The sequence below is a fragment of the Ambystoma mexicanum genome, chromosome 1p (genome assembly GCF_040938575.1).
Source record: "Ambystoma mexicanum isolate Mex_15411 chromosome 1p, UKY_AmexF1_1, whole genome shotgun sequence".
Taxonomy (NCBI): domain Eukaryota; kingdom Metazoa; phylum Chordata; class Amphibia; order Caudata; family Ambystomatidae; genus Ambystoma; species Ambystoma mexicanum.
This window is the reverse complement of record NC_090921.1, coordinates 510,146,360-510,167,470: the sequence shown is the minus strand read 5'-3', so window position 1 is coordinate 510,167,470 and position 21,111 is coordinate 510,146,360. Positions and strand designations below refer to the sequence as shown.

Genomic DNA, 21,111 nt, shown 5'->3' with positions numbered 1-21,111 from the left:
TACGTCCCTTTAAGCAGCACTGGGGAGACCTTGGGCCCTCATAAGCTAGCTGTAAACAAGCCCCGCTCAGAGGACAATGCTGAAGGACACCGTATGAGCCAATGCCGGGCACCTGTTTCTGCACGAATCAAGTCCACAGGCGATCTCCCCCTGATCCCATGTGTGCATGGATGTTTTATAATCTCTTGCTGTCAGTCACCATTACGCATAGTTCCAGAACTTTCTCTGTGAGGCTGGTTCATGGAAAAAACCCAGCTCTCTCTGAGATGCTCCCTGCTCGCTCCTACCCCCTCCCTTGGTTCCCATCTGCGCTGGCTGAGGAATGTCTTATCAGTACCTTCCCAGAGAAAAGGAAGATTAGCTTGGAGCCAGGCCTACCGTTAGTGAGGCTGAATATTCTAAGGGAAGCAGGGATGTATTAACCCCATCTGCAAGCTCTAAAAGGCATGCACTCATAGCTTAGTGTTTATAGCGCTTAAGACTGGCTATCTAAGCGCTATATAGGTGCCATGATGTTCCAAACACTCCAAAAATACCTATTAGCTACATAGCTAGGGGCCCTCCCTGCCTGTCTATCAACAATGCTTAATTTGACCTATTTCATACTAGGCCTGCATATTCCTTGTAGCTCACTACTGCATAATGGAAGTGCTACAACAGACTACTGTCAGCATTTTTAGCACATACTTTGAATACACTATTGGCTTTCAGCGGCTAATGCTGTCATCTAAAGCCCTGATTGGCAAGGTTGCAATTTCGTGTATCACTACACCACCTATGTGTGTTTAGGTCAGAAATTAGTAGATAACTGTCCCTTGGGCTGATACAACCTGCAAGAGACAGCCATGGTCCTGTTTTCACTCCGCAACCAATGTTGCTCGGTTAAACAGTCCTCTCCCTGCATCAGTGTCTCCTTTCCAGACTGCTGCACTATACATGTGCGTGCCCGTGAGCGAACGGCCACACTGGGTACGTAAGCATGGAGAAAGGCAGACCAACATACCAACCCAGGGCCAAACGCGGCCTTTGGTGAGTGAAGGAACACCTCCACAATAGTTTGAGTAGCACCCTTTATACACCACTGTGTGCTTCCACCTGGCGCCCTGACCGGGAACCTAACACTTGCCTGAGGTAAAAATTCCTCAGTACCACACTCCGCAGGGCTAAATCGTAAAATGATGCCTCTCGCAGTTCGCTGCGACATGCCTGGTACCACCTATGTGGAGGCCGGTCTGTCAGGACCCATGTGTTCTCCATGTACTGCACTTGCACTCTGCGCTTGCCCTCTCTTTCCTACTTCTACCTAGCTGCTAAATCTCTGCTCTGTCCCTCTCGCGATAGGTGCCAGTGCTGTCTCCAGCACCCGCCAAACTTGTTCTCCACTCTTGACGGGCGCCCGGCTGCTGGAAGAGCTGCAAGTGCTCCTGTGCCGGGCGCCCGCCGCCTTTATGCCCCAAGCCCCGCCCCCTTCCTTTGTTGCCCTTCGCGGGCTTTCCTGGGCTCTTGGCGCCCTTTTCTCTGGCTCCTTTGCCGCCCTCTCCCCTGCCCCTGTGGGGGAGGGGCAAGAGAGCGTAAAGGAGGAAGGCCCCTGCCCCGGTTATCGGGGTGCCTCCTCCATTCGCCGTGCTCTCCCCTCGTCACCTTCATAACCTGGGCATTTGTCCAATAGCTATGCCGTTTGTATCCAACCTCACTCATTCTGTCAGCCCCTTCGTTTCCCCTCCAGTAAGGTGCTGCATGAGACATTTCCTTTGGTTTGGCATAACAAGGCCGCAGATTTATTTTTTACATATACATGACCACTGCAAACAGGTAAAAATTAGTTCCAACAGGTGTGGCGACTGCTCCTCGTCCTGCTTCCCCCTTTTTCCTCCATATTGATTGCAGGCACAACTCCCCCAAGGCCCTCGAGTCTGAGAAACCGCCTGCCCATGCAGGTCTTTGCGGACTGGGGGAGCGCCGTTTGTTGGGGGGAAGTTGAGCCCCAATTGCTACCGCCAGACACCCCCGCCGTTTAGGCTCCCAGGAGGCGCTGTCTAGAATGGGCGAAGCCCCTTCCGGTTTAGCAATGGCTCATTCGGAGTCTTTGGGCCTCATTACACGGTAGGCGCTAAAAAATGTGATTTACCGTCATGGCGCTATTAGCGTGTCCGCCATCGCATGAGACCGCTAATAGCGTCCCATTACGAGTTAGCGGACACGCGCATAGGGCCATGCCGGTAAATGACCCTACCGCCATGGCGGAAAAGCACCTTACCGGCTCTGACCAAAGTGCTGATAGCACCTCCGCCCTCATGCTGCACGCTATTAGCGGTCACCGCTGTTAGCGGTCACTGCTATTAGCGGTCACCGTAAAACACCGGAACCGGAAATAGCGTCATCGCACCGGAACGGGAAAGAGCCCGGCGGCCATCCTTAAAAACACAATCCATTGCCATCCCCTGCACTCAGGACCTGCAGCAACACCACGACTGGCAAAACAGCATCCCAGAAGAACAAACAATGCCCAAGGCCCTAAAGAAAGCCGATGCGCGCCAGCGCAAAGAACGCTTCTCAAACGAGGAATTGAAAATGCTGGCAGACACCCTGGCTGCAAATGCAGACGTAGTGTTCGCTAGCGACATGCGGCGCCCGGTACTCCTGAGAAAAAAGGAAATCTGGGCTGAGGTGGCGCAGAAAGTCAGTGCGGTGGGCTCCACCCCCCGCACCGTAAAGGACGTGCGCAAGCGGTGGGATGATCTGCGCCTACGTGTACGCAGCATTTTATCGGCCAACAGGAATCTGGCCATGGGCACAGGAGGCGGAGGTGGATCCCCGATGAAGATGCAGGAGTGGGAGGAGACATGTGCCAGCACCATTGGCATAGAATCCATCGAGGGAGTGGGCCGAATGGAGTGTGGTGTGGCAACAAAGTCAGACGGAGGTGAGTGACCACGCAAGACACAGCAATGCCAAGCATGAGTCCCTCCCCCAAATGTGAATTGGGAATCAGCTAATGGATGGGGTCATCACACACACATGTACACAACCCTGCATATATGCCCTGCACATCCCCACACAACCACATGCATGCAGCACCTCACACACGTGTCACCCTGACACATGTCCGGATGACCCACCCATCTGGCCAACAACCTGCAGGCCCAAAGTAGATGTCCAAATCCAAAGAACTGCAGCAACAACAACATATGCATGATGCACGTTGACCCATCACTGATGTTATCCCTGTCTTGCTCCCCCACAGGGTCACAATCTGACAGTGAGGAGCTGGACTCTGCAACGCAGGCCCCACCACCCAAAAAGCAGGCCAAGGGAAAGGATGCAGGCACCAGGCCCAGTACATCGAGGGGCACTGGGATATCTGGAGTGGGCCAGCGTTCAAAAGCCACCCACGCAACGACCACACCAAGGGTCGAAATGCCATCCGACACTGTGGCAGCACCCCCACCACCCACCCCCACCACTCAGGAGCCAGTGCCAGAAGGCACGCCGTCCGCAGCTAATAGCTCCGTTGGGGAAGCAGCAGCCACGGCACCTATGAGTGATGTGGACGACCCATGTCCGACACCGGAAGGGCAGCGTACACCCAGCCCCCAGCTGTCCCCACTCCACAGCCCATGCAACACATCCAATGGCAGCATCCATGAGGTGCATGCCGGAGATGCAATGGATGGGTCATTCAGTCCCGTGGCGAGCTCACCTGATGTCGGCCACATGCAGCAAGCTGCGCCGAGGAGTAACAGGGGCAGGGCCGCAGACGACACCATGAGCCTGATACGCCAGCGCCAGGAGGAGCTCAATGCCCTGGTTGCCCGGCAAGTGAGCGAGGCTGCCTCGACCAGGGAGGAGATCCGGGTGTTGTCAAGGGACATGAAAGCTGCCATGGACAGCAACACGACGCGCCTATGTGACGAGATGGCCGCTGTGAGGCAGGTCCTAACGCGCATTGCTGAGGCGATGGAGAGCATGCGTCACTCACAGGGAGCAGATCAACCAGCCACGCCCTCGTCTACTAGCTCCGACCAGCAACCATCCTGCGCAGGTCCAGCCGGTCCTTGCGGCGGTCAGGCTCACAACCCCCCAATGGTGGTAGTGGAGGAGGGAAGTAGGGCCAGCCTGTCCCTGTTGACACTTGGGAACTAATGCAGCACTGATGTGCACACCATGTTCGGTGGAGTTGTGGGGGGAGGGGGGTGAGGGTGTTCGGTGGAGTTGTGGGGGGAGGGGGGTGAGGGTGTTCGGCGGAGTTGTGGGGGGAGGGGGGTGAGGGTGTTTGGGGGAGTTGTGGGGGGAGGGGGGTGAGGGTTGTTGGGGTGGAGGGTACATGCAAGTTTGAATGTCATAATGCTCAATACACACGTAATGGCATGGATAATCACATGACTGGACATTGATAATTGTGTATGTGTGCTTTATTGTTGAAGGGTGCACTGTGATTATGTCCTCCATACACCCCGTGCCCTGAGCTGAACACCAATTGCACCCTCCTAATCCATGTGCATCAGAAACAATGGTCTATCAGGTGCTGCCGCACAGCACGTCCCTCATGGGCATCGCCACCTGCATGACCTGCAGCCCCCTCTCCTCCATCCTCATCCCCGTCATCATCCTCAGACGGTGGTCGCATTTCTATGTCAGGGGGCATTGGCACATTCCGTCTGATACACATATTGTGAAGCATGACACATGCCATGGTGATCTTGGCCACCTTCTCATGCCCGTACAGGAGTGCCCCGCCCGACCTGCTGAGGCACCGGAAGCGTTCCTTCAATAGGCCGAATGTCTGCTCGATCACCACGCGGGTACGGGTGTGTGCATGATTGTAGTCCTCTTCGTGCCTGTTCTGTGGGTTCCGCACAGGGGTAAGGAGCCACCTCTTCAGGGGATAACCTGCATCACCTGCATGGGTGCAACAATGGGTATGTGTAAGTGTCTACATAATGTGGAGCGTGCACATATCACACAAACAAACATTGCATATTCAACGACATCCACTGATCCAAGCACGCATGGCAATCAGGGTAACTGCAATGTGGGAAGGTGAGGTGGTCCTTGCAAGTGGACATGCACCATGCATGCATACAGCAGGGATTGCCATGTCCCGCCAGAGTTTAAGTGATTTGTGTTTCCTGGCCCTGGCAACGTTAGTGCCACACTGCTAGTACACTGCCATTCCTTAGTTGATGTCCCCATGCTGTTTGATGGCAATTCTGTGGTGGGGTACGGGTGTGCCTCACCACAATGGCTACAAGGGATCCATTTGTATGCACTCATGTGCACGGACCATTTCTGATGTTGTTCAGCGTACATTTCAGTTGTGATTTTGATATGCATGTTGCCGATTTGTGTAATGGGGGAATGGTGTGTTGTGCGGTGTGCATGTTGTTTGGAATGGCCTGTTTGGCGTAATGGATTGATATGTTTGCCATGGCACTCACTTCCGGCATGTGGTCTTGTCTCTGGTCCATTGTGGGCTGCCTCACTGTACAGAGATGCAAATATGTATGTCCATTCTTCTCATGACACAAGTTCACGCCCAGTTGGAGTATGCATCTCCCCCCCCCATTCACGCACAGTTGGAGTATGCATCACCCCCCCCCACTCACAATCCACATCACACTGACATGTGGTCGGCCTGCTACTCACCAAGTAGCCACGAACGTTGTCCAGCATGTCGCTCCATGTATCGTGGTATTGTCGAGTTCCGCAGGACCATTGCATCATGGGTTGAACCGGGATACCGGTCACAGCAATGTGTGATGATCTTATTGGAGTCACATGGAGTGGTATTGCTTTCTGTTACGGTACACTACCTCATTGGCATGTGGGACCAGCAGTTCTACATGGGTACAGTCGATGGCCCCGATGCAACTTGGGATGCCTGCCAGTGAATGGAAGCCAACTTTGGTGTTGGAGATCTCCTGGGCAGTCCGTGGCATGTATATGTGTTGACTTGTGTGCTGCAGGAGGGCATCGAGCACCTGGTTCAGTGTGCGTGAGAATACTGGTTGTGATATGCCATGCATCTGACCTACCGTATGCTGGTAGGTGCCTGTGGCCAAGAAGTGGAGCACTGTTACTACCTTCAGTAGAGGGGGGATGGCAGTACGGATGTCAATGAGACTCACAATGTCGTTGTATATCATGTCTACTATGGTGGTGATGGTATCCCAGTCCAGACGGTACAGGGTGTGTATCTGCTCAGGGGTTAGGTTGACTGGACTGGCTCTGATCCTGGGTATTGGTGGCTGCCTCTGTGGTATCACTAGGTGCACTGGTGGTGCTTGCTGCGCCTGTCTTGCCCTCCTCCTCCTCCTCCTGCGTCTCCTCTGTGCTGCCTGTTGTTGTAGCTGCTGCACAGCAATCATGTCCTCTAGCCCATGTAATGCTGCTAGTATTGCATCCATCTTGGTGTGGGAATGGGTGTGGGGAGGGGTGTGGTGTGCTCATTTGTGCTGCCAGTCTCCATTGCTTCCACCTGTGCTGATTTTGTCCACCTGTGGCAGGTGGGAACTCTGCTGTGCTCTTTTAACGTGTGGTTCGCGATGCCGGTATTAGCGCCTTGCCGGTAAGGGTTCTTTGGGTCTACTATATGCCGGTATTGCCATGTACGCATGGCTCGTGATGCCGTGATATTAGCGCTATGCCGCTATTTCCGGTCTGAGGGGCCGCGCGCTCACGGACTTGCCGCTAATAGTGCCACCGTACTTTGCGGTGCCGCTAATGGCGGTATGTCCGGTTCGTGATTGGGGAGGGGATTTACCGATACCGGTAATCCCTTACCGGTAACGGTATGTCCCTACCGCCTACCGTGTAATGAGGCCCTTTGTCTTATATTAGGTTGCCACAACCCGCCACGCCAAAGGTGGGTTACCGCCCACCGTGGCTCCCCCCTTTCCTAGCTTATAACTCCAGTAGTTTCGTGCAGATGTTCCAGAAAAACAGATCCATTCCCTGCTCCGACAAATGCACCCGTCCTTCAAGTAGTACTCCTTGTTTTTCAGATTGATCAAACCATGTCTGATATGTTGCAGGCCTCTCCCTTTGCAAAACTTAGCCATGGCCCAGTTCAACTTCCTCCTTGAGTTTTCAACTGCTGCCTGACTCTCGGCGCCCCTCCATTCGCACCTCGAGATGATTTCAGACCACACGATTTCCGTGTCCCCCAATTCAGCCGCTAGATCCTGCAATGAAGACATAATTTCCCTGAGTAAGATCCCCCTCCCCAACTCAGCCAAATCATTGCCGCCGAGATGAACCACCAATACATCAGGCCTCCGGTGGCCCCTCAGGAGACTGCGTATGTGCCCTTGTAACTGTGCCCATTTCATGCCCGGCACTCCGTGCCACTGCACCCGATATTCCCCGGCGGTCAGCACCTCCTGCTTGGCTGACCAGCTTCCCTTGGCCCTTGACACAAACGAATGGCCCACCACCCAGGCAGACCGCCGCCTTCCCCGCCTTGGTGCTACTGCGAGGAAACAGGAGGGAGGAATTGTTAGTCTTACATTTTATCAGGCCTGACATACCGCTTAAAACAACCGGACCTCCAGCCCCCAATCTGTTTGATTGTCTCCGCTCCCAGGCCCATCCGAGCCGCAGTTGTGGTGGCCCCTATCCTGAAGGAATGTGTCCCAAAAACCCCTATTGAGAACCCCGCCTCCCCCAGTGTCCTGTCCAACACCCTTTTAAACTGAAACAGGCTTAGTGCTGACCCGTCGTTGTGTACCAGAAAAGGGGCCTCGTCTCCTGTGTGGCACCTATGACTCACATACCTGCTCACGCATCCTACTGGACAGACCGGACTGTCTTGGATACTCCCTAACGTGATCATTCTGCCTTTCCCCGACTGATCGGTCTTGGACCTCCTCAGAAATATGCATAACCGCTCCCCTTGTACCCTTATGTCACAGCTCCTCAGGAAACTCAAACCTTTACCCTTCTTGTTGGCTGGCACCAGCTCGCTTACCCTTAAAACCCCAAAAAATGCCAGAGAGAAGGCTGCTGCGAACAATCCTTTTTCGTACTCGTCCCTGCACACCACCCCCAAGCTCCTGATCAATTTGTGCAACTTCCCCACATCTATGGGCCGTCTCTCATCAGGTTTCGCCATCACCTGCTTGGCCCAACCCTTCATAGCCATGACAATGTAATGCTCCCTAGTGGGGTCAGGCATGCCCCCTAATTTGTAGAATTGCGCAATCGCCGCCAGGTGGTAAGCCACCCACGCCCTGGACCTTCCTTGGCTCCAAGACCATCCCACAAAGGCACGCACAGGCCTGCCCTTTTCGCTCTCGGGCAGGATATTGTTTTGAAAGGCCACGAATCGTTCCCAGCACACCTTGTATCTTCGCATAGTGCCTGGTGCGAGAGCCGTGTCGATCAGTGCGCTCAGATCTCCCCAACCAATCCCCACCACTGTGTCTGGAAGGGTGTCATCCTTGCGCTCGCCTCTGGATGGTTTTCCCGGAACCTTCCCCACTGCAAACGAGAAAGAGAATCAGCGGCCACATTCTTAACCCCAGGTATATGACGTACCCTGACCTCTGCATTCAGCTGCAGCAAGCACTTTGTCAGTTCCCTGAGCAGCCCAATGCCCTACCATTCTTGCTAGTTCCCTGATTGATAATCTGCACCACCGCTAGGTTGTCCGACCAAACTAGCACTTTTTTGTCTTGCATCTGTTCGGGCCAGAGCTTGAATGCCACCACTATCGGGAACAACTCCAGTACCGTAATGTCCCTGGAGATCCCCTCGGACCGCCATTCGGCAGGCCAGGCCTGCCCGCACCACCTCTTGCCCAGGATGGCCCCAAAACCTAGGGCCCCTGACGAGTCGGTAACCAGATTGGGTCCATCTCCCTTCCCCAGGGGTTCCTTCCACACCAATACCCCGTTAAAATGGTCTAAAAAGGTATTCCACATTTCCAGGTCCTTCTTAACCTCCTTTCCTAGGCGCACGTGTTGACCCGCGTGCTTCAAGCCCACTGTTTTCAACTCTATGCTTCTAGCGAATGCTTTACCTGAAGGGATCACTTTGCCTGCAAAATTCAGGCTGCCCGCTAGGGACTGAAGCTCTTTCAAAGTGGCTTTCTCTTTGCCCAACAATCCTGCGATTACTTCCTTCAACTTTAGTACTTTGTCTCCCGGAAGCCTGCACACCCCTGCTACAGAGTCAATTTCAATCCCTAAAAACACCAGTGACGTGACCGGACCCATAGTTTTTTCTTTAGCCAGCGGTACCCCAAACTCTTCCATCAACTCCTGAAATACCGCCATAAGGTTCTTGCAATCATGCGTCCCTTTGCTCCCAATAAACATGAAATCATCGAGGTAATGCACCATCCCCCCGACCTTGCTTCTTTGCCTTACTGCAAACTCGAGGAATCTGCTAAACCTCTCAAAATACGCACATGAAATTGCACACCCCATCGGCAAACATTTGTTGTAGAAGTAATCCTGTAACACCTTGAACCCCAGCAAATGGTGGCTGTCCTTGTGAATTGGTAGCAACCGGAAAGCTGACTCAATGTCCGCCCTCCCCATGAGGGCCCCCACCCCCGCCACCTTTACCAAATCCACTGCATCTTCAAATGCTGCGTAGTGAACCCTGCATTCCTCTCCCGAAATGCCATCGTTCACTGACTCCCCTTCGGGGAAGGACAAGTGCTGTATAAGTCTGTACTGCCCTTTCTCCTTTTTAGGTACCAAGCCCAACGGGGACACTACCAGGTTTTCCAGTGGAGGTGTGCGAAAGGGGCCAGCCACCCTCCCCAACTGTACCTCTTTCCCCACTTTCTGTGTCGAGACTTCAGGCATTGCTAGCGCAGATTTCAAATTACACGCCTCCTTAAGTCCTATCTGCCCCTGGAAAGGAATCTTAAAACCCCACCTGAAACCCTCCCATAACAATTTTGCATCACCCTTGTCACTATATGTATTCAGGAAAGGCATCATGGCCTGTAAACGTATTGGCGTTGGCAGCTGTGTTTTAATCATGCTTGTTTTTCTCCTTGCCTTTTGCGTTGCCCCTTGCCTTACCCTCTCCGCTGGCGGGGCTGTGCCTCCCTGTGCTTGCAGCCTTTGAGTGTTTGAACCTGCACGCATTACCATAGGAGCACCTCCCTTCTGCAAACAACCAACATTCTGGCAACTCCCCTTGGTAATTGGGCCGGCTGTTCCAAGAGGAGTTCCCACGAAAGGACCCCCTCCCCTTTGAGTAGGACCCCCTGCCCCTGCCCTGGGCTGGTCTTTCGCTTGCCACGCTCTCCTCTACCGGCCTGGCTGGGACCGTTTTCGTGTCTATGCGCCCCCCCACATCCACTTCATCCCAGGTCATTGCTGGCCATACCTGCATTTTGAGTCTAAAACCTTTATCGTAGTTGCTCCATGTATCCCCCCCATGCTTCAGGTATTGCTCGTGAATATACTGCTCATACGCCATCAATGCCACGCCATCTTGTGGGAATTTTTCTAACATAATAGTGGCATAAACCCTGAACGCCCTTAACCAGGTATGTATATTGAGCTCTATTTTTGGACTCTCCCTCTCCTTCTTCTCCCTTTCCCTCTCAGTGGGCTCGCTGAAGACTTGTCCCGAGGGGACCATCCCCAACAACTCCATAATATCCATGAACTCCTTCCTCCATACCCGTTCTTTGTATGCCAGCGGGATGTGCCATGCCAATGCATTAATCGCCACTCTGGCCGGTGCAAACCCCGGCATTGGCCTCCCGTATATTGTGTTATTGCTGGCCAGCTCCTGCCCGTGTACCTGTGAAGGAGCCTGAGCCCCCCACCAAGGTGTCCCCCCAATTTGCGGCGTGTAGGTGGTATTTGCCCCTTGCGTCGCCATCTGCCCCGGGTTCACTCCCGTTACTGGCTGACCTACGCCTACCACGGGCTGACTCGCCCCCGAGCCAAGCTGCTCCGTGGCCCCACTACCCCCTTGCGTTCCTTTACCCACCATGTTCAAAGCATTATTATCAACAGGCAACTGACAATTTGCACCCGTCACCCAAGCTTCCATACATTCCCTGAACATACCTTTCACCATCTCCAAGGTGGTTGGCACCTCAGCTGCTACCGCCGGTGTGGCTACAGGTGTGCTGCGAGGACCTCCCACTGGTCTTGGAGCCTCAGCAGGGACAGGTGCCGGAATGGCCTCAACCTCCTGCGCCCTCCCCCTTCCCTTGGGGTTGGCTTTCCGCTTCTGTGCTGCCGCCGCTTGCTGCTGGCTATCTCTCGCTTTCTTGGTCATCACTCTTTTTCTTTTGGCGACTGGCTCCTCCTCCTCCTCGAGCTCCTCGATGTCCAGCTCTTTCACTTCCTGCGAGTGCACTTCCACCCATGCCTCCTCGATGGGTGTAGATGGAAACAAGAGCGGTGACTCGGACCTCTGGTTGCGCCCCGCAACCTCAGCTCCCACCTGTGCTGCCATCAACTGCATCCAGCTGGTGCCATATTTGTCCCCAGCCCTTCTTGCCATCATCAAAAATGCCTCCAGGTCATCCTTCTGCTGATCCTCCTGGTTTTTTCCTTGCATCTGCATGATTCTCTTTAGGCAATGTTTTCCCAAATCAATGTCTTATGTGTCTCTTACTTTCCTGTACAGCACACGCAGCCAAAAAGAAAACTCTTTAAAATGTTGTCCTTTCTTTAGCTGTAGCCTTGCAATAGTTTTGTAGTCTCGCCCAGCACTTTTTCGTCCACCCCTCCAACTGAGCCGCTCTCTGCAGGCTTCAGCCTTAGGACTGCCCAAATGACAAAGAGCCCAATACGGGGATTGAACCCGTGACCTTGGTATTATAAGCACCACGCTCTAAACAACTGAGCTAAACAGCCAGCTTTATCTGTCCTTTGCGCCCGCAGCTGTTCCGTCGCACCGTGCGTTTCACTTTCGAAAAATATCCCCTGCCGAAAACCGGGATCGAACCAGGGACCTTTAGATCTTCAGTCTAACGCTCTCCCAACTGGGCTATTTCGGGCTGCTCCCAACCTGAGGTAGTGGCCGCCTCTCACCTCAGCTTCCCTTGTTGCGAGGCACCGCCGCGAGCATGCAGGTCCCTGCCGCCTCGCCGACCAGCTGACTGGCACCTCCTTTGAGGGAAACCTTGCCTTCGCCCCTGTTGGCTGCGAGCGTGTAGCTCCCGGCTGCCTCGACGCTCTGCTAGACGGCCTCGCCTGCTTCACGACCTTCCTTCCCCCTCGCCGGCGCCTCCGGATGCCGACCGCTCGCCACGCCGCAAGAGCCGCCGCTTCCTCGCAACGGTTTCCCCTCCAGTAGAACGAAGTCCAGGCAACTGCTTCGCCGTCCAAGGAAAGTCGAAAAGAAGTCCAAAAGAAGTCCTCCACTCTTGACGGGCGCCCGGCTGCTGGAAGAGCTGCAAGTGCTCCTGTGCCGGGCGCCCGCCGCCTTTATGCCCCAAGCCCCGCCCCCTTCCTTTGTTGCCCTTCGCGGGCTTTCCTGGGCTCTTGGCGCCCTTTTCTCTGGCTCCTTTGCCGCCCTCTCCCCTGCCCCTGTGGGGGAGGGGCAAGAGAGCGTAAAGGAGGAAGGCCCCTGCCCCGGTTATCGGGGTGCCTCCTCCATTCGCCGTGCTCTCCCCTCGTCACCTTCAAACTTGTTCTTACTGTCCCGGCCCCAGCGCACTCTCTCAACCCTGGGTAGGGGAAAGAGAAATGCCGGCCCGGACAAAGGACGGACTCGGGGGACGTCCTGTCACAGCAGAGGGTCTGGCTGCCCTCTGTCATTCTCCGGAGCTCTCTCTCCCTCTCCAATCTCCCAGCGTTCTCTCCCCACGAGGAACACCTCGGGGCTTCATGCTCCCTGGGGACCTTCCACCTGCGTTTTCTGGCAGGGGAGCGCCCGTCGCTGCTGAGGTGAAAACACCTCACAGAACTGCCCACGCCCCCTGCTGGCGGCGCATACCATGTGGCTCTTCGCTCGAGGAGCGCGAAGCAATATCAAAGGAGAGGACGTGAACAGGAGAGATAATGAAAAGAAATTCCTGCCAACAGTGACACAACCCCCATTCAGCCACAATAAATATGGGATTACACTCACCCACCCTCTCCTTCATAACCCTTGTCCCTAAGAGTTTACATGCTCTCGGGGTGCCTACAATACAAACTGACATTTTCCATCCCATGACAATGGCACATTCCACCATTGTTTAGCATAACAGATTGGCTCATTAGCATATGAGTCTGTACATGTAGTAGCGTGAACAGGAAATCCCCTTCTGATAGCTTCAGTTTGTGCAGCTGGAGCATAGTAGCTCAAAATTCTGACTGGCTGGACTGCTCGTTGCAATCGCCAAAGCCCACCATAGGCCTCTGAATGATCTTCAGCTGCTGCTTCTTGATGGTCTACTGATGCTGGAGGCCTGTCCATAGTCACATAATCTGGCCTTGGCATGTGTTCCTCGGGTGATGGAATGAAAATGTCAACGTCCCCAAAAGCTGTTACCTCTCTCCTGTTCTCAGACAGTCCTGAGGGACGCGGAGTTGTATCCTCACTTTCATTCCAGAAGGCTATGTCTAAACCCCCAAAAATGTAATCTCCTTCCTATTCTTCTGGACTAGCCTGAATGTCTGAGGGCCTTTGGGCTACTTCTGCGTTTGGAGGCTTTTCATCCTTTTTGTTTTCCTTCTATTTCGAGCTGGAGGCTACAGACGGTACAGAACTTGGGCCTGCAGGGTGTAGGACTTCCCCGTGGAGTGATTCCGGTTGCTGAGTTCTGGTGATAATCTTATTGGGCAAAAGAGGAACATTGGTAACAGTCAGATCCCTTTCTACCACATCCCCTATGGGTTGGAGGTGATTACGGTGGAGGGTCTTTACATCCCTCAGGGGGCTTTCCCTTCTCAGTCTGAACACAGGCAGCCCTGTCAACTGTCGCTCGATCAGGTATGGTTGAGACTCCCAACGGTCTCCCAACTTGTTTTGTCCTCTCTTCCCTAAACTCCTAATGAGCACCCGATCACCGGGTTGTAGATTGAGAAACTTGACTTTATCATATCTCTTCTTGTTTTGCTGCGCATTCAGTTCAGCAGCGGCTTGCGCCAGTAGGAAAGCTTGGGAAAATTGGTCTTGAAGGTCTCTCACATACTTACGGTAGTTCTCTACACCTTTTCCATAAGAGGAGACCCCAAAACTCAAGTCTATAGGTAGCCGGGCATCTCTTCCAAACATCAACTGATACAGCGTGAACCCAGTGCTGTCATCCTTTGTACAGTTGTAGGCGTGAACTAAAGTGGACACATGTTGGCTCCACTTGAGTTTTTCTTTGGCACTCAATGTCCCCAGCATACCCAACAATGTGCTATTGTATGGTTCACCTTGGGCATCTCTTTGTGGGTGAAAGGGGGATGTCGTAGTTTTCTTAACCCCAATCAACTGCATGAGTTCTTTGATGAGCCTGGATTCAAAATCTCGCTCTTGATCAGAATGTAGATGAGCAGGCCAGCCATAATGCACAAAGAATTTGTCCAAGAGTACCTTGGCTATGGTGGTCGCCTTCTGATCTGGTTGGGTACGCTTGGGTATAACGGGTAAAATGGACCGTCACTATCAAGATGTTCTGAATCCCACTGTTGTCTATTTCAAGGCTCAGGAAGTCCACACAGACTAAGTCATGTATCCAGAGCTCTGTAGATGTTGAAGGGTTGCGGCTGGATAGCTGAGAGTTTTTCAGGCGATGCAGCAGGCACAGGCATGGCAATACTCTTCTATTTCAGGGCCCAGGCGCGGCCAGTAAAATCGGCTTTGTACTAACTCTGATGTTCGTTCGCTCACCAGGTGTCCATGTTCGTCATGAAGGACGCACAGCACCAGTGGACGCAATGAGCGTGGTAGCACAAGCCAGTGTATAATTCGCCCTTGGACTTGACTCTCCTTGTACAGCACTCCTCCCTTCATCACTAGCGATTTCCACTGTTTGCAGATCTCTGGAGATTGGACATGTTTCAGCTGACCAGTGGCCCTTTCGCGCCATTCTCTTTGCCTTGCAGCACTTTGCGTAGTTCCAAGTCTTCCAACTGTTTTTGTCTCAGGTCAGCGTGGTTCATGTGCAGCAGTACAGGAGCCATTAGACTGGTTGCATCACAATAGCTCACTGGGACTCCCTGTGCTGTCCCCCCGGGCAGTCGATAAAAAGTGCTGGTTCGGCTGGCTGACCAGTTTCTTTACGACAAATGGCTTTCATCGTGGCCACAGAAGTCATCTCGATAGGGATGGACTCAGAACTGTTATCAGTGGGGGGGTCTTCGGGACAGGGCGTCAACATCTATGTTATTGACTCCAGGGTGATGCTCCATCTGGAAGTTGTTTGCGGACATAGCGGCCAACTGTCGATGGCTGAGAAGCATCCAATTTGACAAACATGAGGATGTACGTCAGTGGATTGTTGTTTGTCCTCACTGTCAACGTAGCTCTGTATAGACAGTCATATAGTTTTTCAGCTACTGCCCACTTCAGGGCCAGGAACTCCAGCTTGTGGATGGAGTAGTTAATTTCAGAGGGGCTTAGCAGACGTCTTGTGAAAGCCACAGATCTGCGGGTTCCCTGCTGTTCTTGGTAGAGTATGGCACCTAGCCCATTAAACTGGCATGCAAATGTAGGATATAGGGCAGGTGTGGATCAGCATACGCCAGGACAGGCGCTTCTGTAAGAGTCTTTTTTTAGACGAGCAAATGCTTGTTTGCATTCCTCACACCATTGTAGACCAAAGTTCTCTTTGGAATGGTACCAGGCCTTGGACGGAGTTCTACTGCTAGCCGTCATCTTCTGCGGCGAGAGATAGCCCTTGGTCAATTCAGTGAGTGGTCGGGCTATGTTGGCGAAACCTGGCATGAACCTTCAGTAATAATTGCAGAACCCCAGGAAACTTCTCATCTCTCTCAGATTCTGCGGATGGGGCCAAGTCTCGAGGGCTTCTATCTTGGCGGGATCCACACGCACTCCTTCGGCTGAGACCACATGGCCAATATACTTTACACTGGTGCATCAAAACTTGCACTTTTCCAAAGATACCTTCAGTCCCTGTTGCTGCGGACAATTCAAGATTTTCAGCAACCATTGATGTTCTTCCAGGGTTTTCATCACATCGTCTAGGTACACCAGTACCTCAAGTAAGTTCATGTCCCCCACAGCTCTTTCCATCAAGCGTTCAAACATGGCTGGCGCTTCGGATATTCCCTGTGGCATTCGAGTAAACTGATAAAATCCTAAGGGGCAGATGAAGACAGTCTTTTCCTTGTCTTCGGGTAACATAGGGATCTCATAGTATCCACTTCATAGGTCTAGGACGGAGAACCACTTGCTTTCAACCAGACAGTCAAGAGCCTCATCCACTCTGGGTGTAGTGTATTGGTCTGGCACTGTTCGGCTGTTTAGCAGCCGGTAGTCAATGCACAGCCGCACATCATTGTTCTTCCTGCGTGCTACCATGATTGTCAGGATTCTAGGTTTAGGCACACGGAGAGGGAGAATCAGGGCGTGAACTACACTTCCCAGCAGGCAGTGGGTCATTATGTAGTTTGAGGAAGTGTTTGCGCGCCTAATCAGGTGCACCATCAAGAGCCTTCTTAACTGCCAACCGCCCAGCACCTGATGCAGATAATTAATGTACGGACGGCACAGGCGGCGGAGCTAGAGGACTGCTGACGGGAGTATTGCGTGGAGCTCATTCTACTAAACTCGCGTGTCTGCAGGATTTTCCCGAGCTGCCGACGGTGAGTGTGGGCAGCTGCTTTAGCAGGGTGATGTTTCCGGGCGCCTCGTTGCATTCGGCTGGTGTGCGTCGCAGCTCCTGATTCCCCGGACCGCGGCGGTAAGACTGGTTGATCTCCTGCATCATTTTCACAATTCCAGAGTGTCCCCTGAGGCCTCCGGACACTGAAATAAGTGGCATTATTTTATGTTTTACAATGTTTGATATTAAGTGCATGGGAGACATGAAAACACACAGATTCTCTTGCCTTCATTTTTCCCTTCCTGTATGGGTGTAACGCTCACCTGACTCCCACGGAGGCGCTGGCCTGGTTCGTGCTGCTGTGACCTCTTCTAAGGTGATGCGCAGGGTTCGGAAGACGGACTGGACCGGGCCCCGAAATCTGGCTTGTCTGGCTCCCAGAAGTATCCTTCTGTAGGCGAAAATAGGGGATTAACTTAGGGTCTGGAAGGAGGAGCTCTCCATCCTGCTTCTGATGCAGGGGCACGTTGGTATCCAGTTACTTCACTGGATTTTCGTATTGGTGAGAACCAAACTTGCTTGGCTTCCAGGTAAGTTTTTTGATAAGAGGTTCCCCTTGTGTCCATGCATTAATGTACTAATGCTAGTGTCTTTTTCCCCATAGGGGCCGGGGTATGGAATGCCGGGGAACAGGCACCGACCCGAGATGAGAGGTGAAATCCTTGTAGAAATCAGGTAAGTCTTTAATGAGCGTTTTTTTTTGGTAATGTCTTTTCATTTGCTCATTAACGCTGATGTCTTTTTTTTCCCCTTAGGGGCCGGGGTCCGGAAATGCCAGGATGCGGCGCGGACCCGAAATGAAGAGGGAATGAATCAACAGGTAAGTCTTTAACATGGAGATTTAGCTTTCCTTATTCCCTTCTCTCTCTCACCTTTTGTTCTTGTCTTTTTCTCCCTAGGCGCTGGGGCGTGACTGCGAATCCGGATGATCGCTGCTGAACATGGAGGCGCCCTGTAAAGGTGAGTGGAATGCGGCGCTGCAGCGATCAACGCGATGAACTTTTAAATAAAAGTCTACCTTTTCAGGATTGTCGGCGAGATGTCTCCGGGATGCAGATTTTGCAGGTAAGGACTTTTCCTTCTTCTGTTCTCTTCTTCTCTTCCTTTGCAGGTGATCCAGGATGCTGGCAGGCGTGGCAGAAGTCAGGTTGCAGGAGCAGACACGGTGAGCGTCCAGCTGCTAGATGCAGAACAACGCGAAGCATGTGTGGCTGTTCGGGTGGGGTTTAATAGCCTTGGAAGAAGTTCCAGGTATGTATCCTTCTTCCAATCAGGTATGTATCCTTCCCCGACCACGCCCGGATGGTAAATTAGTCCCACATGTAAAGTAGTTCCTTTCAGGCCTCAAGGAGGCCGGGATCCTGCAGCATGGTCTGCATCAGGTAAGTGCACCCAAGCACTCCCATAATGAGCCTGGCGCCTATGGCGCCAGGACTGATGTCTTTTATGAGCCTGGCGCCATAGGCGCCAGGACACTGTCCAAAGGGCCCCTATATGGGGTTGCTGGGTCCTTCCTTGGGGACTGGATGTCCGCTTTCGGGGACGCAGGGCTTGAACCGGCTCCCCGGGAGCGGGCATCATGACAGCACTCCCCCCCAAGGCCCCTCCCAAGGTTGTTCCCTCCGGGGGTTTTGGTTTGTCTGGGAAGAGTCGGTGGAATTTCCGGACTAATCGAGGTGCATGCACATGGTCGCTGGGTTCCCACGACCTCTCCTGAGGTCCGTACCCCTTCCAATCAATTAGGTAGAACAGTTTTGACCTAAACATTTTTGAGTCTAAAATGTTCTTCACTTCGAATTCGGGCTCCCCATCTATTAGAATAGGTTCTGGAGGTTTGAGTAGTCGGGTTCCGGGTACCACTGGTTTCAGAAGTGACACATGAAAAACAGGGTGAATGCGCATACTAGCTGGTAAATCAAGCTTAACAGCCACTGGGTTAATTATTGCCGTAATAGAATAAGGTCCCAGATATTTTGGGTTAAAAGTTCGAGGCCCTTTGAGTGGTAAATGTCTGGTAGCTAACCACACTTGATCCCCAATCTGATACGGAGGTGCTTCACTCCGATGTAGATCAGCATTCTCCTTGTATTTTCTCTTGGCTTGTTGTAAATGCGTAGTTGCCTCTTTGAAGGCTTGGGTAATTGTAGAATGCAGATGTTCTACTGCAGGCATTCCGAGGTTCTGAGGTGAGTCAAGGTTTGAGGTTCGAGGGTGATGCCCAAACAAAGTATAAAAAGGACTGTGGCCAGTTCCAGAGTGTACCGAATTATTATATGCGTGTTCGGCTATCCAAAGAATGTCTTTCCAGTTGCTTTCAGATTGTTGTAACATACACCGTAAGTACTGTTCAAGGGTCTGATTTGTCCTCTCGGTCTGACCATCGGTCTGAGGGTGGTGACTGGTCGATAATCTTACGTCGATCTGTGCCATTTGACAACATTTGCGCCAGAAGTGGGAAATGAATTGGCTTCCCCGGTCAGAGATTAGTATAGATGGGAATCCATGTAACCGAACAATATTTTCGAGGAATTCTTTGGCTAGGACAGAAGCTGAAAGTAAACCTTTCAAAGGAATAAAGTGGGACATTTTGGAAAACAAAAACACAATTACCAGAATAGTATTGTACCCCGAACAAGGAGGCAGGTCCGTAATAAAATCCATTGATAGGGTGTGCCAGGGTGCTGGCGGTATGTCTAGAGGTTGAAGGAGACCGGCTGGTCTTTTCTTTTGACTTTTATTTTGGGTGCAAACACCACAGGACATCACAAAAGATTTAACATCTTTTCGTCAAGAGGGCCACCAAAATTGTCGTTTCACCTTTTCCTCTGTCTTGGCAATACCGGGGTGTCCCTCTATTAATGTATCATGATAGCCGGAAATAACTAGTTCGTGTAATTCCTTATGTGGCAGCAATAAGCGTCCTTGGAAATAAGGTAAACCATTAGCTATGGTAAAGTCTGATCCCTTTTGTATCCAATCCTGTAAGGTTGTAGGGTCCAGGAGTTGTTTCACTCTGGCTTGAATGTCTTCAAGCGTCTGTAACGAAGTCATGCCTAGAATCCTCTGTTTGGGAATTATTGGTACTGGTTCTGAGTTTGTATCAGATTCTCCCATTCCAATTCGGGATAAGGCGTCTGCTTTGCCATTCTTGCAGCCAGGTCGATAGGTAATCACGAAATCAAATTCAGCGAAAAACAAAGCCCATCGGAGCTGCCGTGATGACTGAGCCTTGGCGGTTTTCAAATACTGTAAATTCCGGTGATCAGTGATCACTGTGATGGTATGTCGAGCGCCAAGCAGATAATGCCGCCAGGCTTTAAAAGCGGACTTAATGGCTAACAGTTCTTTGTCAGTGATTGCATAATTAACCTCGGGTGCCGAGAATTTTCTGGACCAAAATGCTATGGGATGCAGTTGGTTGGTTTCGGGATCTCTTTGGGACAGGACAGCTCCCATGGCTAGACGGGATGCGTCAGTCTCGACGACATAAGGGAGATCTGGACGCGGGTGTTTCAATATAGGTGCAGAGGTAAACTTAGCTTTTAAATCCTGAAAGGCCTGCTCGGCTTCTTCAGACCATTCAAAACGTTTATTTTTCCTCAAGAGTGCAGTAATGGGTTGTACCACGCGTGACAATTCCGGGATAAACCTGCGATAGAAATTGGCAAAGCCGAGCATACTTTGAACCCCTTTTACAGAGCTAGGTGATGGCCATTTGAGGATGGCATCCACTTTTCTTGAGTCCATTCGGACTCCTTTGGGTGTCAGGATGAAACCTAGAAACTCGACTTCTGTGGTATGGAAAACACATTTCTCCAATCTAGCAAATAGTTTGTGTTGGCGCAGTTTTTCAAGTACTGCCCTGACGTGTTTTCTGTGATCAGATTCCGAAGAGGAGTACACCAGAATGTCATCGATATATACGACAACACAAACATCGATGAGTTCCCGAAGGACATCATTCATGAAGTATTGGAAGGCAGCCGGCGCGTTACACAATCCGAAAGGCATCACCTGGTACTCGAATAATCCGTATTTAGTACGGAAGGCAGTTTTCCATTCGTCGCCTTCTTTAACTCGTACCAGATGATAAGCCCCCCGGAGATCTAACTTGGTGTATATGCAAGCGTCCTTCACCTGGTCAAGGAGTTCAGGGATCAGAGGCAGAGGATAACGGTTTTTAACCGTTATCTGATTCAATGCGCGGTAATCGATACAAGTTCTAAGGTCGCCTTTTATTTTGGGCACGAAGAACAAAGCCGAGGATGCCGGGGACTTTGATGGGCGAATAAAACCATTAGCTAGGTATTGATCCAAATATTGTCTCAAATGCAGGTTCTCAGGTTCGGTAAGGGCAT

At 52.1% G+C, this 21,111-nt stretch overlaps 2 non-coding genes across 2 annotated transcripts; both read right to left on the bottom strand.

Annotated features, from left to right (window-relative positions):
• Window positions 1-11,769: 11,769 nt before the first annotated feature.
• Window positions 11,770-11,843, bottom strand: TRNAI-UAU (transfer RNA isoleucine (anticodon UAU)). The gene has a single exon. It is a non-coding gene; the product is annotated as a tRNA-Ile (tRNA).
• A 70-nt stretch (window positions 11,844-11,913) lies between these two features.
• Window positions 11,914-11,987, bottom strand: TRNAF-GAA (transfer RNA phenylalanine (anticodon GAA)). Its single transcript has one exon. It is a non-coding gene; the product is annotated as a tRNA-Phe (tRNA).
• Window positions 11,988-21,111: the final 9,124 nt, after the last annotated feature.